The 20,380-nt window shown below is 34.9% G+C and overlaps 1 protein-coding gene and 1 long non-coding RNA gene across 2 annotated transcripts in view; one reads left to right on the top strand and one right to left on the bottom strand.

The window, feature by feature from the left end:
• The window catches only part of Nep5 (M13 family metallopeptidase neprilysin 5), an 82,552-nt gene that overhangs the window by 61,034 nt on the left and 1,138 nt on the right, over positions 1-20,380 (bottom strand). The gene's annotated exons all lie outside the window — the stretch shown is intronic.
• The window catches only part of LOC142221761 (uncharacterized), a 31,442-nt gene continuing 17,133 nt past the window's right edge, over positions 6,072-20,380 (top strand). The window contains exon 1 of the long non-coding RNA XR_012718203.1: positions 6,072-6,461. This is a non-coding gene — a long non-coding RNA (uncharacterized LOC142221761). The remainder of the gene's footprint in view (positions 6,462-20,380) is intronic.

Here is a 20,380-nt window from a genome sequence, read left to right as displayed (position 1 = left end):
TTATATACATGCACAAAAAAAAAAAAAAAAAACAATTCTTGGGTTCGATTCCTGCTTCGACCGACCACCAAAAAGTTTTTCAGCGGTGGATTGTCCCACCTCAGTAACGCTTGTAAAATTTTTGTGTGTTTCAAAGCTTCTCTAAGTGGTTTCACTGCAATTTGCATGCAGAGAAGAAACATGATTGTCACAATCATATTCGAAGAGCAAAATAATATGGTAGGAGCTATTTTTGCGGCGACCATGTAACATTTTCATCTGCAACCATGTTGGCTCAGTGAACATGGTTCTAAGAAAAATAAAATTGTCCTCATCTAAAATGTTATTATATTGATACAAATAATTTTGTTTAATCAAAAGAAAATGGCCGCGATCTAAAATGTTATGGTATTCGTCAAAAATGGTTTTCTTCCAGTTAAAAGAACATGGTCACAATCTAAAATGTTTTGATCTTTTTTCGTCGTCGAAAATGGGACGCCATTTGAGAAAAGAAAATGCAAAATTAATTTTATTTATTGGTTTTTATTTATTTATAAATTAAATCATTGTTTATTATTTGTAATGTCGTGCAAGCAAACATTATATATTTTTACACACTCTATTTTGGTTCAATTTCAAGAATAAAAAATCATTCAATATTTACTTGTGCCCATCAAATATATCAACGCAGACATCATGTAACTACAAATATAAATAAATTACTCGTATACCATATATCAAAATGCAGAACAAAAACCAGGTACATTTTTTCAATTACACTTTCCTTTTTTGTATTCACATAAAACCACGTGCCATTTCTGAATAAATAAATAAACACAAAACACAGTAATTCCGTATTATGCGTCCATTCCAAGAAACAATCAACACACGACTGATGCGCAAAATGAAAATCGTGTGTACCTGTCAATGTTTTTATAAAATTATTTTCGCTGCAAAAAAAATTAAAAAATTAAATGGTCACGAAAACAGTGTACATGGTCTTTATGGCCATATAATGGTTCTAGACATGTCTATACGTAATCTATAAAAATACTTTTTTCCCTGCAAAAAAGTAAAAAAATTGAATGGTCAGGTATATGATTTTCCCGACCATGTAATAGTCTCAAATTCTATCATTTAAATAATAGGGCATGTTTGCGGCATCTGGGAACTATTTATTGCCAACATATATTTTTTCCGCTCGAAAATTATTTTTTAAAAGACAAAATATATGGTTTTCACGACAATTACGTACTCTAGATAAGCATTATGTGGAACGGCAACCAAACTTGGAACGTTGTTCGGACTCGGCTATAAAAAGGATGTCCCTTGTCATTGAGCTTAACATGGAATCGGGCAGCACTCAGTAATAAGAGAGAAGTTCACCACTGTGGTATCACAATGGACTGAATAGTCTAAGTGAGCCTGATAACTTACATCGGGCTGCCACCTAACCTAAGTATTTAAATGGTTCTCAAATGCCGCAAACATGTTCTATTATTTAAATGATAGAATTTGTGACCATTACATGGTCGAGAAAATCATGTACCTGACCATTAAATTTTGGACTTTTTTGCAGTGAAAAAAGTTTTTTTATAGTTTACTGTAGCTACTTTGTTCTCTAATTTAGAATTTAAAATCAAATATTTTATTTGTAACAGCATAGACATTGAAAATATTTTTAGTTAGGAGTCATAATTTTATTCATTCGTTAAAATCCTGTTGTAAAAAACAATAAAGAAATGATTGATTGTAGCCATCAAATATCTTATGGCCTACGAATCATTCTTCACTCGGAAAACGTACACCCTTGGCACCCAAAACTGGCGATCGCGTAAAACTTGTGCTAGGCGACTTACTTGGGGGAAATGAATTCATTTTGATATTGACCCCAGGATTGGCCTGTCGCAAACTGTGACTTTTGCGTCATACATTTACGACGGTATAATATGTATGTCGCAAAAGTCGTAAACCTAATGTAGAATACCTATTTTTAACAAAAAAAAATTAAATTTTTTTTTTTTTTTAATTTAATTTAGTTTGGCTTAAGGGATGTAAAAATTATACTGCTAAATTGTATTTATTGAAAACTAACTAGTTTTATATCTCGTATTCGCAACTTCAAACTATTCGGATTTTGCGTGGTTCATAATGTTCATCCAATCTTGCATCAGCGAATGAAATTTACCTGTAATAAGTCAAAAAGTGAATTTTTAAAATTCATTCTTAAGTTGTGGTGTTTCTTCGCTGCCAGTTTCTGCAGAAATTTGTGGCAGGCTAATATGAGCATGAGCGTGTACAGATCGTCACGTTTACTGCACCGCCGAGTAAGACATAGTATTTTTGGCTTGAAATCTTCTTCTGAAATAAGTCTATTGTCTTCTACATTTTTAAATCCGTTTATAATTTTATGAACATTCCTGAGAACTGAAACTTCTTCGAACATACCATCTTGGATATCATCGAATTCGCTGCCCAGCCGACGCGACTGAAGTATTTTGAATTTGCGACGTTTGTTACTTTTTCTACATTTACAACCCGAATGTGACATTTACGACGTTTACAGCTTTGCGACAGTCGCAAACCTAAAAAAGTTTGATACAGACTGTTGAACTGCGTTCCACAAAATCTATATAAATTTCTTTAAATCTTTCAAATGAAGTAATTTATGTGAATTATAATCCAATATCACGAATTTGTATTATCATAACATAGTGAATTATTCGAATATATTATAAGTAATTCTTCTAAATTAGGCTATATCTATATGGCAACTATCTATCCATGAACTTATCGATAAATATTTCTCAAATATAATATGTTCTCCATATTTGAATTGTTGTTCTAATAGATAAATCAATTTCACTCAAATAATCATAACGCCTGCGTGCGAACCATTTTACTTCACTTGTGCATTACAATCTGAAGCGGTAAGAAGCTATCCCCTGTCAATAAACTGCATTAAACTGAATCTGGATTACTTTTTTTCTTCTACTTGCATATAATATAACTGCATAAACTCTTGCGGAGATATACATTAACACCATACAGTCCACTTATAGAATCCCGCAATTGTTCATGGTCCTTTCGATCCGTCAGGAAAAGTGAAGGAACTGATTTGCTATATTTTGTTGGATCACGTCCACTGCCTTTTAATTTGCAAACATATTTTCACCAAATATTATGGAGAGGAGGTACGTACAATTTATTAAATTGTGAACGGTCAGGGATATCAGTGTTTGGTTTAAAACTTAAATTGGAATCAACTAACTTTGTACAGTGAAATTGATGGTTATAATTATGCACTGAATTTACTGCTTTTTCCATCTGAAAATTTGATTCAGAGAGCACATAGTCACCGCGTATTAAACACAATTTGTAAGCTTTGTTACGCAAGGCTAGTGGAGATAAGAAAGAGAGTAGAACTCTTTTCGATGTTACTTCATTTATTTTGGTGCTTCACAAGTATCCAATATATAAATTTCACCTGCGTTTCATATAGACACGTGAATTTAGGAATATTTTAAGATCATTCTTTCCGAGGAGAAATAAATATTTGAATGGAAGAGGAAGTTATCTCTTTGGAAAGATTCTGACAACACTTTGTGTTAAAATTGTTCTACGGCTTCTTTATGCTGCCAAATAAAGGAAAAGAAAACGGAACGAAGAGACAACGTATGACTTACATTTACATGGAGTATTAATTTCAGTTTAACATATATCTTCTGTTGTCAATGCTTTGTGTTTGATTTTCTTTTACTTACCGGTAACATTGCACTGTTATCATATGTCTATTTATTGTCTGCATTTAAATTCCACATATTCCATGCATACTGTAAACATTGATGATCGACATTTCATATGACTAATGGTAATGTTTATTACATACATTGGCTCTGGCATCAAATTATTCTTACATTATTAACATTTGTAAAGACATCTTAACATTCATTCATTCTCTCTTGCAACATTCCTACAATAATAATAAACATCGGCTGTTGTTTAACGCTCACCTGCAACATATTTACCAACATTCCAACTCACCTACAACAAACCAGAGAGGAACTCTTTAAATGTTACCTTTAGTGGAAATATACCATAATATCATTCGAACGAGAAAATAATTCCAACGAGAAAAATAAACGCAAAATACAGCCCAATTATTACTTCATTTCATAGTCACATATTATATTGAAATTATTTCTCTGTCATTGTGGCTCTCATCAGAAAGTCTCCCGTCAGAGTTGCCAAGTGTCTTGGATTATCGAGAGGAAAATTCCTAATTTAACTTTCGTTCATATATTATCTATTGTAATCGTTTTCTTGAATTTAGACTGTTTTCGTTGTATTTGATTTTTTTTTTTAAATTTAAAGTTAATTCCACGTTGTCATTACTGGGAAATAAATGGATAAGATAAATTTCCATTTAATACTTGTTCAAAAAATAAGAAAACACAAGTCGGATTTCGAAACGTAGTGAGGCAACACTGATTTTCTTTCAATTCATTAATGCACAATATTAATGAAGTGAGTAGTGTTGTAAATTTTGATTACTTTTGACTACTCGTTACTACTCGTTACTTTTGAATTGAGTACTCGTTACTACTCGTTACTTTTATAGAAAAAAATTAAAAAAGACATTGTGGGCACTTTTTAATTATATCTTCCTCTTTTTTAAATTTAAAAACAGTATAGAAAAGCAAATTACATTATCCAGTTTTATTCTAGTGTTATAAAATGTGGTGTTGTAGATATATGGGTCTCGTTAGAAAAAGATTTTCACCAATCATTCAAATTTTTAGAGCCAATTTCGTATTCACTATTTGGTATTTTTTCGTCAGGGTATATCTAAATGACATTGTGTATTACTGATGCTTGCAATTTGCCAACTTTTTAAATCCACCATTGAAAGTGGATGAAAATATTAAGCGATCATTTTTATCGTGAGACCCAATGTTGAAATTTTCCAAGGGTTTTTGAATAAGCTTGGGTACCTTCTCTGAAAACAATTGGATTGAACCAGCTGAAGTCAACGACATTATTATTCATACTATTCGCATGAGACGTGATCCATGTGATACTTTAAATTATAGCTCCCATCTACACCCAATGCAAATGTCAAATGCAAACGTTTTTAAGAAATCAGATAAATTTTTCACTTTCTTCAAAGGAAGAAGCCATATATTCTTTTCGTGTTATTTTAACTGATAAAACGATTTTCGAAAACTTCAATTAATATTTTTCAAGAAGTCAAGAATTTTACTTCCAAACCGCCAACTTACTACCGTCAAGGCAGGTATGCACCTCTAGCGAAAAATTTCATTCCCATAAGAAATGCATTGCTATTTATGCTAACGAAATTTTCGGTAGCGTTTAATTTCGTAAGCTGGTACGCACCTCTAATGAAAATAACAGGGTTGTCAAAAGCATATTTTGGCAGCAAACATTTAATTTATTACAATCATTGTGTGCGTAAAAGTTTTAAAAGGTCTGTAATGCGCTTTACAGACTATCAGTTTTTCCGGACGACAGTGCTCGTGTCGAACATATCCCATATATTGTGCACATTATAAGTTAAGTCCGAAGGCATAATCGATACTGCTGCATGTTTATGGGATCGATAACACATTTACCGATTATTTAGTCATCGCCGACAAGTCGTATCGATCCGACACACTGTAAGATTCTTTACAAACACCGACATTCCGTCCGGAATAACTGATATCTGTAAAGCGCATAAATAATAAACAATTTATTTGAAGAATATTTGGAACATATATTAACAATTTTTAAAAGCGATTAGCTGGTTTAAAATTTGTGTACACAGCCCTGTTTTTTTGTTCTAGACTTAAATAAATTTTTGCTACCGAAAATTTCGCTAGAGGTGCATACCGGCCTTCAGAAGAAAAAAACTGGCAATGAAGATATTGAGTACTCTTTTACTAGTAACGAGTACTCAAAAAATTAGTCAGTAACGAGTACTTGTAATCAAATACTCGTTACTTTCCCAACACTAGAAGTGAGAATAGTATCTTGATCAGAGTCCAGTGTCATAGGTGGTGATCATTCTACTTTGATATCAAGAAGTGCACACGTGATCAAGAATTTGAGAAATTAATTTTGGAAATTTATGAACTACATTTGTGATGGAATTTAATATGAAGGAACTTAATAAAGAGGAAGAAAGTGATTATTAACGAAAATAAGAGAAAAGCTAGAAAGTTACTGTGTTGTTTGCTAAGAACAAGGAGAAGCAGTTATTGGTTTTTGTGCATGAATATCCCATTTGGAAACTCCTATTATTTTCCGTTGGAGAAGGGATTTGTGTGGCCATTGGAGTGAAAATTTTCCCTAGAGTTTGTATTTGCGTTGGAACTGGTTCAATACTTGCCATTGGTGGAGTGTCTAACGATGCCCTGGTACACGGTTTAAGTTGTGGGTGGATACCAAAGGCAACAAGGTGTTTAGTCTTCTTGTATTCGGTGAGTCATCTTATATTCGGTGAGTCATATTGTAATTGTTTGGGTTACTAACATCTTGTTTACGGAAAGAAGCTTGCGTAAATAAAGACGAGGGAAAGTTCCTAAATTCTTTTCTTGATAAAAAAAAGAAGACAAATTTCATACTTAGTCATATTATGTTTATGACCGCTCCAGATGGAAGAGGGGATAAATTGGAAATTAAATAAAATAATTTTCATAATTGGCATACACCGAAACTGAAAAAACATTTTGAAAAGTTTGATAGTAGAGTTTGGCTGGAAGATAATAATTTTCTTTGAAAGAAATATTTATTGTCGTATCATATTCAAGTTTCTGTAAATCTGAGTCATATTTTATGCGAATATTACTTGTTTTTTAAATGTATTTAATGATTGCATATGGGAAATACTATTCCTAAAATTGCGGAATGACACAAATATTTTGAGAGAAGGATAATTGAAGTACCTCTTGAGTGCTGGTGAGCCCATTGAAGGATCTATTAGAACACTAAACCTTTGATTTATGAATATTTTATTTGAGATTTGCTGATATTACTTACTGGTTATTTTGTTAAAATTTACCCAACGTTACACTCAAAAAAAAAAAAAAAAAAAAAAAGAGTTTACTTGAGCCAAAGTTTAGCCTTCCCTTAAGTATTTTGGTATTGATTACGAGTCAAAATGCGGCTTCTTTAAAATAAAGAAAGTTTGAGTGACTTATTTGGCTTTAAATCTGTAAAAAAAAAAAAAATTAATTAAAATTAGAATACAGATCTCATTTATCAAATTTTCATTCGTTTTTCGCGGTATATAACAAATGCCAATTTAAAAATCCAAATTAAAGGGTGATTCTTTTGAGGTTAGGATTTTCATGCATTAGTATTTGACAGATCACGTGGGATTTCAGACATGGTGTCAAAGAGAAAGATGCTCAGTATGCTTTGACATTTCATCATGAATAGCCGAACGATCTGCCACAACGTCGAATTTTCAGTGAATGGGCCCTAGAAAAGTTGGCAGAAAATCCGCTTTTTTATCGACAAATTTTGTTCAGCGATGAGGCTCATTTCTGGTTGAATGGCTACGTAAATAAGCAAAATTGCCGCATTTGGAGTGAAGAGCAACCAGAAGCCGTTCAAGAACTGCCCATGCATCCCGAAAAATGCACTGTTTGGTGTGGTTTGTACGCTGGTGGAATCATTGGACCGTATTTTTTCAAAGATGCTGTTGGACGCAACGTTACGGTGAATGGCGATCGCTATCGTTCGATGCTAACAAAATTTTTGTTGCCAAAAATGGAAGAACTGAACTTGGTTGACATGTGGTTTCAACAAGATGGCGCTACATGCCACACAGCTCGCGATTCTATGGCCATTTTGAGGGAAAACTTCGGAGAACAATTCATCTCAAGAAATGGACCGGTAAGTTGGCCACCAAGATCATGCGATTTGACGCCTTTAGACTATTTTTTGTGGGGCTACGTCAAGTCTAAAGTCTACAGAAATAAGCCAGCAACTATTCCAGCTTTGGAAGACAACATTTCCGAAGAAATTCGGGCTATTCCGGCCGAAATGCTCGAAAAAGTTGCCCAAAATTGGACTTTCCGAATGGACCACCTAAGACGCAGCCGCGGTCAACATTTAAATGAAATTATCTTCAAAAAGTAAATGTCATGGACCAATCTAACGTTTCAAATAAAGAACCGATGAGATTTTGCAAATTTTATGCGTTTTTTTTTTTTAAAAAGTTATCAAGCTCTTAACAAATCACCCTTTATAATGGATACTTCGAAGCAAAACATGTTTTCATAATTCAAAAAAGAAAGAAGGGAAAAGAAACTTTAAACCGACGCTAAATCTTTAAAATAAGTCTTGGCCTATATTTGAAGAGTTTTTAGATCTAAAGTTTCAATATTAAGGTTAATTTAAGGACAATTTCTTTAAATAAAAAATGTGTTTCTTTATCGTAAGGAAAATTGGCGTAAGTGCAAAGTTATGCGACTTTATCTGAGTGACGGAAACATATAAATTCGTGTCATATATTTAATCGAAAAATTTTGAAGCAAAGATTATAAACTTAATTTAATTAAAATTTCATTATTTTAAAGAAATTTGTCCTCAATATTTTACAAATTTCGTATCCTAAGATATAGGTTGCGTAAACCTTAAAATTGCGTAAAATTTTTTTCAATGTACATGTAACAATTTTTTGGTTATGCTGTTGAACTTTGCACATATTTACATATTGTTGCAAGACACTGCTATTTTTGGATATTTATTGATTTATTATAAAGAATATACCAGCATTTTGAATTTTTTGAATTGGAATTTATTGTTGTTGAATTTTTAAATATAAATGGTTTAAACAAAAGGAAAAGATATAAAAGGAAATTAGACCAAACTGAAGTTGTATGATTTCATGAGTATACATTAATGGAACAGTATTACCACAACCTCATTGCTTACTGAAATTACATGCAAAAAACAAAAAAAAAAGTTTTACCTTATACAGAAGGTATAAGAAACCCATAAAGGTAAATACTCAATTTTTTTTTTCATTTCACATCATGAATCCCTATCATTGGAATTGTTTCTATTTATTTATTTCGTCACAATGAATTAAGACGTGAATTTAATTTTGTGTTAACACGTCATTTTAAGATTGGAACCCTTGAAAACAAGTTGAAGTCAACTGGAAGTCGAATTATTTTCTCCATGGGTTTGATTTCAAAAAAGTTATGCTAATATCAACAATATTGCAAAAGTTAATTATTGATACGTCCAATACCCTGCAACAGCAACAACAACAGTTAATTTGAGGCGAAATATTGTTCTATGAATGCATGTTGAGGATAAATTTGGAAGAGAGTTATAGAGTGAATGTATGAAACCAAATTTCAAAGAGAGACTGTTTACAAATGTTCATGTCTGAAATTTCTATTTGAAGAGAATTTATAGCTATCCACATCATTCTGATATCTAAACAATTCATTGGATGTTACATGAGTATTTCGGTATTCATAGAACTGTAAAGAAGGAGAAAGAAAACTCTGTAGACTTTCGAGCATCGACCTGTAAACTTAGCTTTCTCTTATCATAGTCTTTTTTAACAACAGACATCTGTTAGTTATTATTCTTTGCTCTATAGAAAGAGACTTTGTTAAGAGAGATAATTTACTCTTGATTGGAAACCTGTTCTCTTGGGTGTATCTCACAGATACACAACGAGAAGTATCTCATTTAATATTGGAATAAAGATAACACTACACAATCTAGATATTTTTTAAAAGTTTCTGTAATAAAAACTTATTTTTCTTTGGGTGTGAAACATACGAACAATTACTGAACTGAATTTAGGAATTTTATAATTGCTCTAGTGGAGCTAAAACTTGTTCATTTATTTCATCTGTTGCATATGAACTCTTCATTTGTTGAATGATAAAATTTGCATTATTCATATTACTCTGGTTTAAATACTTACTTCATTTGGGATATTTGTACTTGTGAAACTGAAGAAAGGGATTTGAATTGAATTTAAGAATTACTCTAGTGAATTTTAAACTTTGATTTTATTTCATTTGTCGCAAGTAAGAGTCTCAAAGAATACTTATTGAATTGCTCTAGTAAGCTGTCACACTTTCGGCTCTTAAATTTGTAAGAGTGTTCGAATATTTGCTGACTATATTCCATATCGATCCTGCTGAGACATGTCTTCACAAAAGTTTATTTTCTTTTCTGACCAATTGGTCACTTACTGTGCGAACTTTAATGCTTGCGATATATCTGAGCATACACATTCAAGCTTGCAAGTTGACTTGGAAGACTTAGAACGCCGATGGCACACTTTGACGCAAGTCTATGAAAGTGATATGACTACGCAGGAGGGGTTCACTAAGGAACAAAGGGAATCAATGCATTCAAAGTTCAATGAGTCTTGCAAATCTTACAAAATTTGCAAAACTGCTATTTTAGATTTAATCGGAATTGAGAAAAGGAGAATGGAAGAACAACGGCGTCCAAATACCATTCCTGAAAGTAGGCCTACGGATGACACGGGATTCTCAATAAAAGTTCCACCGTGTGATACGGAATTATTTAGTGGCGGTTACGATAAATGGCCCAGTTTTCGAGACATGTTCTCTGCTATTTATATTAAACATCCGAAACTTTCACCTGCACAAAAACTATTTCATTTGCGAGCCAAAACGCGAGGAGAGGCAAATCAAATTATCAAACAATTTGCGCTCACTGACGACAACTTCACTTTGGCGTGGGAGGCTCTACGCCAACGATATGAAAATAAACGTATATTGATTAATCATCAATTGAGGAAAATTTTTGAGGCTGAGCGTGTGGTTTCGGAAAAAGAGAAATCTTTACGCAACTTGCAATATACAATAAATAATTGTCTATCCGTTCTGAAAGCCTACAATATATCTATTCTTTCATGGGATCCTATTTTAGTTTTCTGGGTTTCATCACGGTTACCGGATGAAACATTAACAGCATGGGAAAATTCGCTTACTGACCATAAGGAATTACCATCGTGGAAACGGTTGGATGAGTTTATTTCGAAAAGGCTTGATATGTTAGAGTCAATCTCAGATATGAGAAAACCCTCGAGCACAACCAACATGCAACAGAAAACTCAAAGTTTTCATACTAAGACTGAAAGTAACTACAGACCTTGTAAAGTTTGCAAGCAAAATCATGCTTTGCGAACATGTTCTAAATTCAAATCCTGGACAACATTTCAAAGAAAGAAATTTGTAACTGAAAATAGCGTATGCGAAAATTGTCTCTCATATGGCCATACTACATCAGCATGTCAAAGCGATCATTTATGCCAAAAATGTCAACAGAAACATCATTCACTTTTGCATCCTGAAAGTCGAGGTAGACACCAACGCAATCTGTCGTCACAGGTTGCAACATTTCATGCTGACACCTCATCCGATGATCAGCCGACCACGTCGGCGAACGCTTACTCTGAACCCAGTTCCCACGTTCACTCAAACTTTGCTAGTTCTGATGAGGAGACTGTTCTACCGACTGCTTTGGTTGATATGGAACATTTAGGTACGGTTTTCACTATTCGAGTTTTTATAGATCAGGGATCCCAGGAATCGTTCATTTCCACTAGAATTGTTAATCGGTTCTCAATTCCGACCAAGAAATCTTTCACGAGGATATCTGGTCTTGGGGGAGCTGTTTTAGAAAATTCGACTAGAATATGCAATGTCACTTTGAAATCTCGGAAATCGAAATTTACGTTACACACTTCTGCTTTGGTCGTTTCAAACTTGAAAAATCTAATGCCATGTGCACCCACGTATATCTCGGATTGGTCCAACTTAGATCGACTCGATTTGGCTGACCCAAACTTTTTCAGGCCTGGTCCCATTGATATGTTGCTGGGAAGTGATGTTTTACCGACCATTATTAAACCGGGTATAGAGAAAAACTTAGCAGGAAGCCTCTTGGCTCAGAACTCGGAGTTTGGTTGGCTTATCAGTGGCCCTCCAAAGCGACGAACAATCACTTCTTTCGCTTCATGGGTTACGACAAAGGAAACATTGAACGAAGATGTTAGGAATTTTTGGGAGCTGGAGGAAATCCCAAAAAATAAACAACGTTCAGACACTGATATTTGGTGTGAAGATTTTTACCGCAAGACAACACGTCGTTTGCCGAATGGGAGATACAAAGTGAAACTTCCATTTCGTCATGATCTCCCGGCCGAAGTGGCTCTTGGATCTTCCAGACGATCCGCTATGGGACAATACTTACACATGGAGAAGAATTTACAGAAAACTCCAGAACTTTTTAATGAGTACTCAAATGTCTTATCTGAATATATTGAACTTGATCATATGGAACAAACTGTATCAACTGAGCTCTGTCAAAATTCACGATACCAATCCTTTTATCTACCGCATCATGCCATAGTGAAGCCGGAGCGTACTTCGACTAAGGTTCGAGTGGTATTTAATGCTTCAAAGAAAACATCTACTGGATTTTCTTTGAACGACATTTTGCACACTGGGCCTATCTTGCAAAACGATCTAATGAACATTATACTGCGTTGGCGTTTCTTTAGATATGTTTTCAACGGCGATATTCAAAAAATGTATCGTCAAATTTATGTACATGAAGACGATCGTCAATTCCAGCGAATTCTATTCAGAAATTCTGAAACTAATTTCATACGAGATTATGCCTTAAAAACTGTGACATTTGGAGTAAACTGTGCTCCATATTTAGCCATCCGCACACTGTTACAACTTAGTGAAGATGGAAAATCCACTCATCCAACTGCGTCATCCATTTTGCAGAACCAAATATACGTTGATGATGTTCTTTCTGGGGGACATTCTTTGCCTGAAGCGAAATATTACTTAACTCAACTTGTTGATCTACTTGACTCCGCGGGATTTCCTCTGAAAAAGCTTACAGCAAATCATACTGACATTTTGGAAAATTTGCCCCCCGAAGATCTTCTAAATGAAGATTTCTTGAAACTGGAGAATACAAGTGAAGCGAAGACATTAGGCATTCGATGGAATGCAATGAATGACTTGTTTTATTATAAAGTTTCGGTTATTACTGTTCCGACTCCTCCTTTGACAAAAAGGAAAATACTGTCCATTATTGCCAAGATATTTGATCCCGCTGGCTGGTTAGCTCCGATTATAATTATGGCTAAAATCCTTTTGCAACAACTGTGGATTGACGGCACTGAATGGGATGAGGAAGTCAAACCTCATTCACTTGAAAAGTGGAACCAATTTATTTTGAACTTTCCTGATATTGAACTCATTAAGATCCCCCGCTGGATTCACTACTCCCCCGAAAAACGGGTCCAAATCCACGGCTTTTGCGATGCTTCGGAGAAAGCATATTGTGCTTGCATATATGTTTGCACCATTTCCTCGGAAAATACTCGAACTTCGCATTTACTCGCATCAAAAAGCAAAGTGGCACCCTTGAAAACGTTGAGTTTGCCTAGATTAGAACTCTGTAGCGCAGCGCTGTTGTCGAGATTATTGAAAACTGTTTCTCAAAACTTGACTTTCTCAATAACTGATATATATTTATGGTCTGATTCTACGATTACCTTGGCTTGGCTAGACAAGCCACCATACAATTGGAAAACCTTTGTAGCCAACAAAGTTTCAGAAATATTGGAAAATGTGGGAAACGTCACGTGGAGACATGTTCCAACGACAGATAATCCCGCCGATATCGGTACTCGTGGGTGTACCGCATCGGAACTTAGCACTAACTTGCTTTGGTGGCACGGGCCGAAATGGCTTTTAAAATCTGACGATTTCTGGCCAAAATCCATTACATTCAAGGAACCTGATCTAGATCGAAAAGTATGCACTTTCCACACTGACATGCAAACTGAGGATATATTAGATCGTTTTTCTTCTTTCGATCGAGCTCTACGAGTATTATGTTACATTTATCGATTCATAAGAAAATGTAAGAATCAAACTTTGCCGAACATACAAAATAACTTTATCACTAAGGAAGAAGTAATGATTGTCAAATTCAATTTAATACGTTCGGTGCAAAAAATGTACTATCCATCTGAATATCAAGCACTTGAGAGCAACATGCCAATTAATTCAAAAAGTAAATTGCTAACGCTAAACCCAAAACTTGATGAGTACAAACTGCTACGAGTAAATGGTCGATTGGCGAATGCTGATCTTAGTTACAACGAGCGACATCCAATAATATTGCCTGAGAAATCACGTTTCTGTAAGCTATTTATTGAATTTACTCATAAGATGCTGCTCCACTCTGAACACCAAGTCATGTTGCGTGCAATTCGCCAGGAATTTTATGTGGTCCGCTTAAAAAGTTCCATAAGACAGTGTATAAGAAACTGTCACACCTGTGCGATTTATAAACACCGTATTGGTACCCAGATAATGTCGTCCCTGCCAACTGAAAGATGTACTTTTTCCTTGCCATTTACATATACTGGAGTGGACTTTGCGGGACCATTTGATTTGAAAACATCTAGACTTCGGAACGCAAAGCTGCACAAAGGATACGCTGCAATTTTTGTATGTATGTCAACTCGTGCTGTTCACTTAGAGGTTTGTTCGGAACTGACAAGTGAGGCTTTTTTGTCTACTTTCACTCGATTTGTAGGAAGGCGCGGATTCCCTAATAAAGTTTATTCTGATAACGGAACGAATTTTGTTGGTGCTAGTAGGGTACTAAAAACTGAATATGAGAATTTTTTGAGAAATGTCCAAGTATCTGTTTCTGAAAAATATAGTACACATGGGTTTTCGTGGCAATTTATTCCGCCTCACGCCCCACATATGGGAGGATTGTGGGAGGCTGCTGTGAAGAGCATGAAAACTCACTTACGAAAAGTGGCTTCCAATATTAAATTCACTTTTGAGGAATTTTCCACTTTGTTGATTCGGATAGAAAGCATTTTGAATTCTAGACCCCTTTCACCAATCAGCGAAGACCCCAATGAACTGATTCCACTGACTCCTGGTCACCTTTTGAGGGGAGCTCCTCTTATTGCAGTTCCTGAAGAATACTCTGATAACTTGACACTTATGAATCGCTGGAAACGACTAAAGACACTACAAATACAATTTGCGAAAAGGTGGAAGACAGAGTACATTTGTGAATTGCAGAAACGACACAAATGGAAATCCACCCAACTGAATTTGAAAGTCGATGACTTTGTAATAGTAAAGGAAGATAATCTTCCACCTAATGAATGGTGTCTTGGTAGAGTTACAAAGGTTTTCAGAGGTAGTGATTCTAATGTTCGTGTCGCTGAAATTCGGACACAAAACGGAACACTGATTCGCCCATTAGTAAAACTCTGTATATTACCAAATGCTTAGAAATTACATTTCCAACCGTTCACAACTTAATAAATTTACGTTTACAGCTCACTATCTAGCCTTCCAAAATGCCGCATTTGTTTCAAGAGGCATACATTGAAAAACTGCCAAGCTTTTTATAACATGGATGTTACAAAACGAAGACAAGAAGTGAAAGAAAAGCGATTTTGCTTCAAATGCCTGTGTTCATCTCATACCCGTGAGTGGTGTAGATCTCGCAAAACTTGCATTGTGTGTAACAATAATCATCATACACTATTGCACGTCGATGACCACAACAAGCCTCGCCGTTCTCACCAAACTAATAATTCCAGCTCGTCACAAAGCTCTCACCGCCAAACTGAAAATTGCAGTCGCCCTAATTCAACATGTTCATCGACTAGAGCTAATCAGCCACGTCATCACGTCACCGGCAAAAACCAAGGTTCACTGCGTACTCCTCCATTGGTACACGAACGACTGAGTCGGAAAAGGAAAATTCACGTTTTCCTCCCCACCGCTTTAGCAAGGCTTCTCACACCTGATGGTCCTGTAAAAGTGAGATTACTGTTGAATTCAGCTGGCCTACGAACTTATGTTCTCAAATCTATGGTACAACGTTATCATCTACCAACAACGCGGAAAAACGAAGACGAATTCTGCACACTCAGCCTGCAATCGTTCTACGACTCAGCAGTAAAGATTCAGATCACGGGAGTGGTTCAACGTCGATTTGAGGTAGAAATACCAGAGACCACGGAGGACAAAAAACTGCAATCAATTTACAATCATATAGTGGACTTAGCTGACCCTCATTTCTTCAACCCGGTTAATATTGAAGTGGTTATTGGAAATGATCAGCTTTCTAAGATTCTATTGGCGGGCCTTATCCAAACATCCACCTCTATGCCTATTGCTCAAAGTTCAGTTTTTGGTTGGGTTATATCTGGTGCTTGTAATTATTAACTTGCAACGCTGCAAAGGGGGCGGAATGTTGAACTGCGTTCCACAAAATCTATATAAATTTCTTTAAATCTTTCAAATGAAGTAATTTATGTGAATTATAATCCAATATCACGAATTTGTATTATCATAACATAGTGAATTATTCGAATATATTATAAGTAATTCTTCTAAATTAGGCTATATCTATATGGCAACTATCTATCCATGAACTTATCGATAAATATTTCTCAAATATAATATGTTCTCCATATTTGAATTGTTGTTCTAATAGATAAATCAATTTCACTCAAATAATCATAACGCCTGCGTGCGAACCATTTTACTTCACTTGTGCATTACAATCTGAAGCGGTAAGAAGCTATCCCCTGTCAATAAACTGCATTAAACTGAATCTGGATTACTTTTTTTCTTCTACTTGCATATAATATAACTGCATAAACTCTTGCGGAGATATACATTAACACCATACAGTCCACTTATAGAATCCCGCAATTGTTCACAGACCATCCCCGATTGGCCCTAAATATCGTCAGAGGAAATCTACATATGCTAGTCATCAATTTTTAGACCATAGCCAAACCAAATTGAATGCTGAATTGAATGTTCGGCCAGGCCGAATCTTATGTACCCTCCACCATGGATTACGTAGAAACTTCTACGAAAGACTGTCATCCACAATCGAATTACTTGGGTTGTGGTATCTTAAATCGTTTTCTAAATTGTGAGTTATAGTCCATACGTGGTATATATTAGACAAAAAAGGTATGTGTAGGTAAGTCTACAAATAATTACGAATCGATATGGACTTTTGCACGGTACGTAGGGAGCCAGAATTGAAATATGGGGGTCGCTTATATGGGGGCTATATACAATTATTAACTTGATATGGACCAATTTTTGTGTGATTGGGGATCGATTTATCTGCGCTCAAAAAAAAGTGAACTCTCTATTTCACTAAAGCCAATTTAACTTTATTTTAATTCATGTAATTATTATTTTTGGAGAAAGTTTCCTCTACTCTAATATTTTTTTGTGTACGTTTGTTAAATTAACTAAAACCGAGGAAAAAAATATACACAAATGAAGGATAAAGATTAACTAAATTCGTGTCTTCCTCAAAATAGTTCAATATTTCTTTAAATTTGTAAATTTTACTACAAATGCGTTCATCATGAACTTCGTATGTCACTAAAGACATTCTTGAAATTTTGAACTCCAATTTTTCCCTTCAAACTACAAAATTTTCTTTAACAAATGAAAAAACTTAATTATGTCTAATAAGATTGCTTAAATTTGTCAAAAAATATATACTTGTTTTTATGACATCGGCGTGATGCCAGCGTTTGTTATACTGTTTAGTTAAAATTTTCTAAAAATATTCAAAATTTTCTAAAATTAACCGAAATTTTTCTTCCTGGTGGGTTCACTGTTTTTTCAGTTTATATATGATTATGGACTGATATGGACCACTTTTGACATGGTTGTTCAATATCATATACTACCACCACGTACCAAATTTCACCCAGATCGGATGAATTATGCTACTTCAAAAGGCACCGGAGGTCAAATCTAGGGATCGGTTTATATGGGGCTATATATAATTATTGACCGATTTCGACCAATTTTTGCATGGGTATTTGAGGCCATATATGAACACCATGTACCAAATTTCAGCCGGATCGGATGAAATTTGCTTCTCTTAGAGGCTCCTCAAACCAAATAGGGGGATCGGTCTATATGGGGGCTATATATAATTATTGACCGATGTGGACCAATTTTTGTACAGTTGTTGGAGACCATATACCGGATGGTCCGATCCGGACAGCCGGATCGTATGAAGTTTGCTTCTCTTAGACACTCCGCAAGCGAAATCTGGGGATCGGTCTTTATGGGGGGCTATATATAATTATTAACCGATATGGACCAATTTTTGCATAGTTGTTAGAGACCATATACCAACACCATGTACCATATTTCATCCAGATCGGATGGAATTTGATTCTCTTAGAGGCTCTGCAAGCTAAATCGGGGGATGGGTATATATGGAGGCTATATATAATTATTGACCGATGTGGACCAATTTTTGCATAGTTGTTAGAGACCATATACCATCACCATGTACTAAATTTCAGCCGGATCGGATGAAATTTGCTTCTCTTAGAGGATCGGCAAGCCAAATTTGGGGTCCGTTTATATGGGGGCTATATGTAAAAGTGGACCGATATGGCCCATTTGTAATACCATCCGACCTACATCAATAACAACTAATTGTGCCAAGTTTCAAGTCGATAGCTTGTTTCGTTCGAAAGTTAGCGTGATTTCAACATACGGACGGACGGACGGACATGCTCAGATCAACTCAGAATTTCACCACGACCCAGAATATATATACTTACTTACAAACGCAATGACAAAGTTAATAGACCCCATCCTATGGTGGAGGGTATAAAAACGGTTTATAAAATATAAATGTATAAATGTAAAAAAAAATGTAGACGCAAAATTATGAGAACAATAATTTTATGAAAATTTGACACTTAAAATGCTTTCAGCTGCTAAGTCAAAGTACGATTTCTTAATTTGTTTTTAATTGTGTCAAATATTAAAAATGTCTTTTCAACAGAAGCGTTTGAAAAATATCAAAATAACGCTGCTTCTATTTAGGTACTTGGGGTGACCTCAAAATTCATGCCAGAATTGTTCCGAATTTGGTTGAGAATTTCTCCACTTTAAAAGGTCTGAGATATTTGTTTATCCCTAAAAATCTACCCAAATAAATGTTACCCCTGTAAATCCCCCTAAATGTGAGAAAAACCCCTAAATTTGGTGGGGGGGGAGTATTGATCAGTGACGAAAAAGTGAAAAAAAAATTATTCAGACTTCCATTATAATACAATGTAACGTAAATGCGTTTAATTGCCACTTTTCTATATGAAAAAGTGTGCCAATTTTTTAAACTGTGTGTGCCGCCATTCATGACAAGTGACACTTTTTGCGCCACCTTTTAGAAATTCTCAACGGTAACGCTGCAGTAGTCAAATTAAGACAGATATATAGACGGCTTATCTATAATTTTGGAACGGTATGGACCAATTTGTGCATGGTGGTTAAAAGCCAAATACAGCAATCCCTCGATTTACATCGATTCGGTTTACGTCGTCAAATTTTTCGTTCTATTCAACTTCGATTTACGTCGTCGATTTTTTTCCAACTATATCAGAAACGCCTTCCGTAAGTGAAATAAATACCAACGATGATGACATCGAAACATTTATATCTGAAATTTTTACCGAAAATTCGTCAAATTCTTATTGATATTGCTTATATAACGCAATTGTAGAAGTGGCGATGTTTTTTTATATGTATGTTATACAATATTACGTTTTTTATTTGTTTATGAACTTAATTTTTAAACCCTAATATTTTTGAATAATGAACTGGTATTTTTTTGTTTATACGTATGATCAATTTTTAGTTCGGTTTACGTCGTAGTGATTAACGTCGTCAAATTCCGGAACCAATCACGACGTAAATCGAGGGATTACTGTACTGCACTGAATAAAAACTGTACTGTCGTGATGCCAAAGATTTCATGTCCTTAAAACACAAATGCGAATTTTGATTAGCATAGAAGATGCATTTCTCTGCTATCATTTTTTCCTTATCGAAAAGTCGATTAATTTTTCATGAAGTCATTTTGGCTTACAGTTAAGTGAATCGACTTAAAAGTGGGTATCCTAACATGAATGAAAATGTCGTTTTACTAAGGTCATCTTGGCTTTAATACTTTTAAAAAATCAAATTCAAAAGAGAATTGTGTGTTAAAAGTATCTTTACTTCAAATTTCCGCTTCTTTGGCTCAGAATCATTACCAAAATCATTGGGGTAAAGACAAAGTCTTTGGGACCGGACATGTTTTTTCAGTGTGATATCACGTACTAAATTCCATCCAGATTGTGAAATTGGTTTCTTCCAGAGTCTTCGGAAGTCAAATAGTCGGATCGGTTTATATGGGGCATACACCTAAAAATGGTCCGATAAGGCATTTGCACTTCATAAAAAAAACTACTGGTGCCAAGTTTCAA

Source organism: Haematobia irritans, chromosome 1, assembly GCF_050003625.1.
Source record: "Haematobia irritans isolate KBUSLIRL chromosome 1, ASM5000362v1, whole genome shotgun sequence".
Taxonomy (NCBI): domain Eukaryota; kingdom Metazoa; phylum Arthropoda; class Insecta; order Diptera; family Muscidae; genus Haematobia; species Haematobia irritans.
Note: the sequence above shows the minus strand (reverse complement) of the source record. Positions and strands in the feature narration are given on the sequence as shown.